Source organism: Schistocerca serialis, chromosome 4 (genome assembly GCF_023864345.2).
Source record: "Schistocerca serialis cubense isolate TAMUIC-IGC-003099 chromosome 4, iqSchSeri2.2, whole genome shotgun sequence".
Lineage (NCBI taxonomy): Eukaryota > Metazoa > Arthropoda > Insecta > Orthoptera > Acrididae > Schistocerca > Schistocerca serialis.
Window position 1 is genome coordinate 735,391,764 of NC_064641.1, and position 10,006 is coordinate 735,401,769.

General features: G+C 44.1%; 1 pseudogene; it reads left to right on the forward strand.

Annotated features, from left to right (window-relative positions):
- Nucleotides 1-8,044: 8,044 nt before the first annotated feature.
- LOC126475945 (5S ribosomal RNA) lies at nt 8,045-8,162 on the forward strand (annotated as a pseudogene).
- The last annotated feature ends 1,844 nt before the right edge of the window (nt 8,163-10,006 follow it).

Here is a 10,006-nt window from a genome sequence, read left to right on the forward strand (position 1 = left end):
ACAATATAATGTAAATGAATGAAACATGGGTCGAGGCTCGAATGATCCATCGGACGCACAGACGATATCCCATGGAACATATCGGTAGGTAGAAACAAGCTCGGGTAAGCTATTTCATATATTCAGGTTGTGAGCTTATTGATGCGCACATTTTTCAGTTTATACAAGAAGTAGCGGCCGTACGTCATTTTAGGGCATTGCTTTTGTAGCGGATAATGCACAGTTAAATAAGTTACCGATTGTGTCTACAAGGTTGATGGAGGTTACTATAGATTTCGATAAGAATTTGACAATTGCAGAACTTTTAGAACCAGTCAAATGTTTAAACAACAGAAAAATGTATTTAATGGATTCATTATGGTAGCACAATAACCTAAAAGTCGTGTGTCTTACACAGTGGCATTGCAAGGTGGGCTCAGAGTAAAGGAGATGTCGCGTTCACATTGCGGGCGCAAAGTGACTGTTGATCAGACTGTCGCACGGATGACGCTATAGAAGTGAGAGTACCACGTGCGGTTGAGGTAGAAAAGGCGGAACGAAAAAGATGACTAAAAAGAAAAAAAACAGTTTACGTATAGCAGAGAAGATAACGATGGCATCGATTGAGTAGCAGTCGGGCTACAACGACTGTGCGGCTTCCGTTCTCTCGCAGGATGCGTAAAGGTAAGCTCGCCATTCGTTATTTTGCTCGTAGCTGTACATAACGCATAAGAACAAATAGTTTCCCTACAGACAAACGTTCACGATACCGCTTGCAGCTTTTTTCACTTCCTGGTTGAAAGCTGGAAACAGCCGACAAATGTCGGGGATATTCTTTCTCCTACTAGAGTAACGATAATTTTCCCCTTTCTGTTCCGTGAGAGCATGGGCCCCAAAGCTGCTCTCACTTAGTAAGAAACACTGTGTTATTCTGTAAGTGGTCAGAGCATCTGCCTAATGAGCAGGAGATTCGTGTTCGAATCCCAGTCCGGGACAAATTTTCAAATTTCTCCATTGATTTCAATCAATGCTTGCTCGCAGCCAACGTCTGTAATCCCTCTGTGTCTTACTATATTATACGTTTAATGATTACAAAAGGACTAAAAATTAAAACCATAAAAGTGAAAGATTTGCTATACTGTAATATAAAAAATGTAACACATTGAATGGAAGATCCTAAGAACGTCTTGTACAGAATAAAATTATTGCATTATAAGACCGCTTTCGAAATTATATTTGAAAATATGGATTGTAGGAATCAGATTTTTCAGTTCTGCTAGGTGACTATGCAAAACGGAACCTGCTGAATAGTAGACACATATATCTACAGTGAGAAAGAAAATATTGTCCAACCGCAAATATAATACTGCCTAAAGTTTACTTGATGAATACTTCAGTTTCCTTTGAATGGTTCTTTATAATTAATTACAAATCCCATGAGAAAGTATACATCGATATACGTCACAGCAAGAACTCTTAGACGCTTGATAAAGGTGTGTATGAAGTTCGCGCACTGAGCCCGCAGATCCTTCTGTCCGCCCCTTTCTGTGCTAAGAAAATATTTTTGAATGAAAGATGGTTCAAATGGCTGTAAGCACTATGGGACTTAACATCTGAGGTCATCAGTCCCATAGACTTAGAACTACTTCAACCTAACTAACCTAAGGACATCACACACATCCATGCCCGAGGCAGGATTCGAACCAGCGACCGTAGCAGCAACGCGGTTCTGGACTGAATTGCCTAGAACCGCCCGGCCACAGCCACCGGCTTGAATGAAAGGAGTTACCACATGACAACGTACAGGTAGGAGACATCGTGAAGGTTGTACCAGAACGAAACCTTCACACAGCAGCAGAACGTACACTGTTATGAAACTACTGGACGTCTGAGTAATATGCAAGACTACGTCGGGGTTGAAGTCCTCCTCTAGTGCACACTTTTAATTCATTTTAAGCAGTATACATTCCACTGAAGACTGGAGTATTCATTCTCGTGGGATACAGCTTCAGCATGTCACTAGCATGACTCTCAAAAAGCCTTTCTAACAGCGAAATATTTAAGAATTACCATCCGCGGCGATTTGCTCAGAAAAGACGAAATATACATAGCTGTCAGGAAAGGAATAGTAAAACTAATACAGTTTCAGTTACTCTAGAAAATTTAACTTATTTACAAAAACTGCTGGTTACACAAATGTCGTCCGATCCAAACATTCTCTTCCACTGTATGAAATGGTTACCAAACACTCTTGATGGAAGAGATAATGAAGGCAAAAAGATGAGCTACTCGAGTCGTCATGGTATCGATTAGTCATACCAAGAGTTTCAAATAAATACCGAATAAACTCCTCTGGGGGTAGCTTAATCAAAGATGCATTGAATCATAAAAGGACTGATAATGAAATCAGAACCCATATTCCAGAAGCACATTTTCGCAGAACAACGTTTTTTGATCACAAAGGTAAAATGAAAGTAATTATGGCACAGACACATTCAGCCGCGCCTTACTAGAGAATGCAATTGGTTTGAGGAATTAGTGATGCCAATGCATTACGGACCAACTATCGCACACTGCTTAGCAGACTACGTGATACGAACGCAGATTTAGATGTAAATCCACGTTCGTTCGTTCTTTGTTTAGCACTACGGCGAAGAGAGAAAAATGAGCAAGCTTACAACTTTCTTAGACTCTAATGGCTTCTTCAGCCTGTTATTTTAATGTCTGTTGAGAAATTAACTAAAATCCACTAGAAAGCAGATAATGTTCTTCTGAAAAAAAGTTTTAATCCATTATTGGAGAAGCAAGTTCATAGTCTGGCGGTGAAGGCTAGTTCCATTTTAAGGAAGCCGATTTTTATGCTAAAAGTTCAGACAAAATCTGGAGTCGAATAGAATTCATAGCTTTGCAGACGTGAATGAGCATGGAAGATTTCTGATGAAGAACAGGCAACCTAGAACCACTTAACGGTCCCTGGACATGATTAGTGAAGCATCAACACAGCTCGATTTCGAGTTTCCCAATCTGCATTATAAGAATTCTCCGTTATCAAACTAGAAATTAGTCTGTCTGTCGATTACCAGCAGTATCGCATTATTACTGCTTTCAAATTTACGACATTCTCCATTACTGCGGATCCTTGTTAAATGAACTTCTTTTTTTGCTGTTAAATTATTATCCATAGTAAGAGTACTGTGTAGTATATGAGAGCGTTGTTGTATACTAATATACTTACTCACGTCTAGAAACAGCTAGGTTCAAATGGCTTTAAGCCCTAGACTTAGAACTACTTAAACCTAACTAACCTAAGGACATCACACACATCCATACCCGAGGCAGTATTCGAACCTGCGAGCGTAACAGCAGCGCGGTTCTGGACCGAAGCGCCTAGAACCGCTCGGTCACAGCGGCCGGCCAACTCGTTACAGCAACAGTACGTAAGATCAGAATTTATGCCAAAGGCTGTAATGTGTCGTCGGGATCTTTTGCTGGTAACTTTTCTTCATTTTAAATTACATAACATATATCGTTATATATTAGAATATTTAGACTTTGTCCGTTATAACGTATATAAGTGTGTGTGTGTGTGTTGGGGTTTATGGGCGCTCAACATCGAGGTCATCAGCGCCCTGACACACAGTAAAAGGAACGAATGTGGAGAGACCTAATAAAACTGAAAAACACACTCAAAGCAGGAAAAGAGGGAAAATACGACCTGAGAAGGTAAAACCTAAGGTAAGGGATAACATAGCGACAAGAATGACACAGGAAATCGTCATTATCTGGCCACTTACATAAAATATGGGCGAGCTTGTCACACAGGAAACAAGTTAGAATCCCCTCCCTAAAATCTTTGTAAAAACATTCGACATGGCACAGAACTTTAAAACTTTAACCACATTCGTCCGAGTGTTGCCGAAAAGAGTTGGCAGGTCCGCTGGCAAATCAGCCGAGGCCCGCTGGTCAGAAAATAAAACACAATCCAGTAAAACGTGGCGCACAGTGACCTGGACGCCGCAAGCACCACACCTTGGAGGGTCTTCTCGCCGGAGCAGGAAGCCATGCGTCATAGGGCTGTGGCCTATTCGAAGCCGCGTGAGGAGAACCTCGTCCCGTCGATGGGGCTGAAAGGAAGTACACCACACACGCGTTGTGGGCTTGACTAGACGGAGCTTATTGTCAGTCACTTCCAGCCACTCATCCTCCCACCGACACAAGACTCTGGAGCTCAACAGCGAGGTGAGTGCGTGCAACGGGATAGCACACTGAGATACGTGTGGATCAAAACACGCCTCCTTGGCTGCGAGATCTGCCCGTTCATTCCCAGCAATGCCGACATGCCCCGGAACCCAGCAGAAAGCTACAACCTTCCCTAGTCGCTGTAGGCGGAGGAGGGCATCCTGGATGGTCTGGACTACTTTATCCGCCGGATACAAACGGTGCAAGGATTGAAGGGCACTGAGTGAATCGGAACAGACAAGAAATTTAAGAGAGGAAGAAAGTCTCATCGGCTCCAGTGCCCGCAAGATCGCATATAACGTATATAAGAAAATCTCGTAAAACTCTGTAGCAAGTAAGTCAAGACCTTTCTAGATATTCGGTAACTGCGTTAAACGACGACTTGTTTTTACATAGAATTGTGGATTAACTCATTTGTGAAGTAATCAGACGTTTCATACGTGGGAGTTTGATTCTTTTAAAAGTTGAAGGTTTGGGAGGGAGATTGCTGGTGGGCTCTAGGATGACAACAGGAGTGCGTCATTACGTCCCGGCGTCTTCTTCTGTGGAACTGTTACATTTGTCAGATAATCAGCCTAGGCAGCAATGGTGAGATACTTTAGTACGCGTAATTCCCAGCGCGGCTGAGAAGTTTAGGCACTTTATTTGGTTTCCACTCCAGAGGTAATCGGTCGGCCTGGTGCACACCTGTATATTGCGCCCGTCTGTGTGTAGCGCCATTAGCTGCAAATTGCCTGGGTAGCGGTTCCGGTTCAATCGAAAAGTAGTAGCACAAGGGCGCGTTGGCGCGCCTGTCTAACTGCGAGTCGGCGACTGCGGCAGCAACAAAGTTGTGCCCACCAGATTATCCGCAACATGGTGCAGCCGCGCACAGCTCGGTACGGCTGCTAACGATGATTAAAGGCTCGCTGCCTGCAGAGGGCACCTCGCCCCAGTCCTCCGGAATATTTAACAGCTTCTAACGTAAGCCAGCCCCCGCCGCGCCGCTGGTTAATCTTCGTAGTAGTGCCGCGTAATTGGTCCCCAATTAGCCGGCTCCGGCAGTCAAATGCGACCGCGGCCAGCGAGTGTGTTGCCTCTCCTCAGTGAAAACTGTGCAAAGGTCAGTGTGTAACCTCTGCAAATAATGTATGCCAATCGTCACTGAGCTGGCGTCATTTTGTAGCGATCGGTAGGCAATGAATACCATTATCATTTCGTTTCCAAGCGATGAGCGGGAGATGTAAGTATCCTCCTGAATTAACACTTCGCCTTATTAATATTACCAGTATGCTCCAAAATTTTCTCCAATATTCTACTAATCAGGCATACACTACATGCACATGAAATTGTGGGGGATTACCAAGCTGGCTTTGGAGGAACAGATCAACTGTACACCAAATATTCACCCTGAGTCATATTTTGGAAAAGAAATGGGAATACAATAAACCAGTTCATAATCTTTTCATAGATTTTACAAAAGCATTTGATTCAGTATTGCAATCAAAACTGTACAGAATTCTTTTGGAACTTGGAGTACCAAAGAAGTATGTTAGACTTATAGAAGCGAGTTTGAAAAACACAAAAGGTAGAGTACGCGTGGGGAAATAGAAGAATTTGTAATAAAGAACGGACTTAAGCAGGGAGATGCCCTGTCTCCGCTACTTTTTAATTTAGTCCTCGAATATATTGTACGAATGGCAGCAGATAATTCAGAGGGTGTGGAGTTAAATGGAAATATTATGATACTAGTGTATGCAGATGATCTGAACATCATTAGCGATAGGAAAGAATCTGTAACAAATGCGAATGCGTTAATCAAGGCTAGTGAAGATGTAGGTCTAAGGATAAGTGAAGACAAAACTAAATACCTGGTTACTACTAGAATGCCAACAGCAGTAGATCAGGAAATGTTAAGAGTTGGAGACATGCAATTTTAAAAAGTGAACACATTTAAGTGTCTAGGGGCGGACATCACTTCGAGAAATGAGATTGAATCTGAACTGAATAGATTACTTTCATCACGGATATTGTCTAGGAATTTAAAGATTAGAATATACAAAACTATTATTCTACCAGTTATGCTGTATGGGTGTGAGAGGTGGTCTCTCTCTGTGCAAAATGAAAAGCTGTTTCGAGTATTTGAAAACAAAATTTTGAGGAAAATTTTCGGAGTAAAAAGGGATGACATTAGCGGAGAGTGGCGAAAACTGCATAACGAAGAGGTTCACGAACTCTTATTCAAGCCCTGACATAATCAGTATTATTAAATCACGAAGGCAGCGATGGGCGGGTCACGTAGCTCGAATGGATGAGGGCAGGGCGGCGCGCAGAGTACTGGTAGGGCAGTTAGAGGGAAAACGTCCCGTGGGGAGACCAAGGCGTAGATGGGAGGACAATGTGAATGCTAATTTGAGGAGCCTAGGTATTGAAGGAGAATGGAAGGAAATAGCCTAAGACAGGGACAGATGGCGAAAATACGTTGCTGCGGTAATGGACTCTCGAGTCCGGTATGATCTGTGAGTGTGTGTAAGTGGTTGTGGTGAATAGGTGACTGTGGATTGTTCTGTTGGGTTGGTGCATAGGTTCGTAGCGTTTTTCCGTAAGTTTAATAAACACAACAAATACACATTATAGAGACGTTAGTCGCCAACAGTGTATTCTCCTTCAGTACTTACAACAGTCTGCCAACGCTGGGGTAACCTTTAGATTCCGCGACTGTAGAAATCACGTGGTTTTGAGGTGAAGAAATCGTCGAGCCATGTTTGAAGGCATTCTCATCCGGAATAGGAGTTCCTTGAAGTTTGTTCGACAGAGACCTGGAAAGGTGAAAATTTGAGTCGCAAGATCAGATGAACGAGGTGGGTGCGGAGTGACTTCCCAGAGCAACTACTGTATAGCGTTTTTTGTCAGTCTAGCAGAATGTGGGCGGACGTTATCGTGGCTAGCATCACCTTGCGCAGTTTTTCTGGTTGTTGTCCTTGGATTTCGTCAGCAAGACGTCTCAATTATTGACAGTAAATGTCAGCAGTGATCAGAATGAGATATTCACTCTGCAGCGGAGTGTGCGCAGATATGAAACTTCCCGGCAGATTAAAACTGTGTGCCGGACCGAGACTCGAACTCGGGACCTTTGCCTTTCGCGGGCAAGAGCTCTACCATCTGAGCCAAGCACGACTCACGCTCCATCCTCACAGCTTTACTCCCGCCAATACCTCATCTCCTACTTTCCAAACTTCACATGGTAGAGCACTTGCCCGCGAAGGGCAAAGGTCCTGAGTTCGAGTCTCGCTCCGGCTCACAGTTTTAATCCTCCAGGAAGTTTAATGTCAGCAGTGATGTTTACACCTGGAGGGAGCATTTAATTACGCCTCACCGTCGCTGTTCCACCAGTTGCATAACATTATCGTTTATGGAAGCGAGCAGGTCTTTGTACATTTGGGAGTAACCATTCATTTCCTTACGTAAGCCTAAAGACACCATTTCTCCTCACCAGTAGCGATACAGGATAGGAATCGTCAGTGCTGTTCATGAGCCAACTGACGACGAGAAAGAAGAGGTGCACATATCGCCACCCGCTGATTTTTGTGACTTTGGATTAGAGCCTACGGCACCCATACACCAGATTTTTGAACTTACACCACAGAAAATGTCGCACGGTGGTAGAATGATCGCGATTCATCACATTAACTAGTTCTCGAGTAGATTACATGTATCAGGGTGGATTAATGCGATTAAACGATCTTCTTCCGTCACTGAAGGTCTTCCTGAACGTGGAAAGTCACTAATGTCAGAACGATCCTCTTTAAAAAGAGAAACCATTTTCTTGTTGTACTGTGTTGTTGCAGGCAACGGCCTTGCCGCAGTGGCTACACCGGTTCCCGTGAGATCACCGAAGTTAAGCGCTGTCGGGCGTGATCAGCACTTGGATGGGTGACCATCCAGGCCGCCATGCGCTGTTGCCATTTTTCGGGGTGCACTCAGCCTCGTGATGCCACTTGAGGAGCTACTCGACCGAATAGTAGCGGCTTCGGTCAAGAATACCATCATAACGGCCGGGAGAGCGGTGTGCTCACCCCACGGCCCCCCCTATCCGCATCCTCCACTGAGGATGACACGGCGGTCGGATGGTCCTGGTAGGCCACTTTTGTCCTGAAGACGGAGTATTGTGTTGTTGTACATACTGGTGGTAACTTCCTATGGGACCAAACTGCTGAGGTAATTGGTCCCTAGGCTTACACACTACTTAATCTAACTTAAACTAACTTACGCTGAGGACAACATACACACCCTTGCCCGAGAGAGGACTCGAACCTCCGACTGGGGAGCCGCACGAACCGTGGCAAGGCGCCTTTGACCGGGCTGCTGTGCTCTGTCCAATGGCATTATCCCCATACACGGTGAAAATGTTTCTCGATGCCTCTGCTTCTGTCATCCCCGTATTTACCTCAAAAAGAGGAATATGTCGGAAATGTTCCGATTTCTCCACTTGGCACTCTAGCGCTCACAGCTCCACTCACAATCTCCAGATGACAAGAGGACAATAATTTAACTCAAATAGCATCAGTGAACTAAAAATAAGGAATGACAATCGATAAATAAACCCCCAGGAACCGGAATACGAATATGCAAAACAAAAATTCTACGAAATCATGCACGAACGTAAAAAAATCCTCTGCCTCCTTTCAGAGAGCATCTCCGTGTGCAGATATGATGGAAACCGAAGTGTGTGTTGCAAGAGCGCCCATACCCGGAGGCAAGGGGAGGACGCGACCCTGCCGTCCATCCCTTACTCCCTCCAGCTCTCAGGGAAAGGAAAAAAATCGAATGTAGTCAGGGGTTTTTCTTTCAATGAAATGATTTAAAAGTCAATATTACGCAGGTTCTTAGAGGGTCGGCATTGTAATGTTTTATGGCTACTTACAGGGCGCCATTTGTTTTCCAAAATATTAAAAATACTCAATATCTCAGGTCTTTATCTATTGTATAGACGCCCTTGGCGTGTTATTATTGCTGCATTTTGCATCAGAACGGCACGAGCGGAGAATGTAGTCAGGTGATACTCCATCAGAGACTGTTCCAAGGTTTCAAAGGTAGGGTGTGATAGGTCCACACAGCGCAGGAGGTGATGGAAGCATTCCCTGCAGCCCTCAGCTACCAACCAGGTATTAATGTTGATTACTGCTTACCCCCAGAAATGGCGTATATTGAAGCAGTATACAAGTCAGAAGGTATCCGAACAACATATTTTTGTAATCTACGTGATTAAAATGATGCACAGTTCGAGTTGGATGGTGTTCATCTGATTCTCAGAACTTCATAAAATTATTGACCGAATATAAAAATTAGCAAAGGGTGGTAACATTAAGAGCGCAGTGCATATTCCACTGCTAAATGCAGACGAGAGAGCGATAGATGAAGATTGTGAAGACGTCCATGAGAGGAAGGACTTGCCTGATAAGGTAAAGAATCAGGAGTCGATAGGGAAGAGATAGGGGAGATGGCTCTGAGCACTATGGGACTTAACTTCTAAGGTCATCAGTCCCCTAGAACTTAGAACTACTTAAACCTAACTAACCTAAGGACATCACACACATCCATGCCCGAGGCAGGATTCTAACCTGCGACCGTAGCGGCCACGCGGTTCCAGACTGTAGCGCCTTTAACCGCTTGGCCACACCGGCCGGCGAGATAGGGGATCCAGTATTAGATTTCAAATGTGAAAGAGTTTTGGAAGACTTAAGATCAAATAAGGCAGAAGCGATTGATCACAATACATTGCAATTTCTAATACCATGGTGGAAGCTAC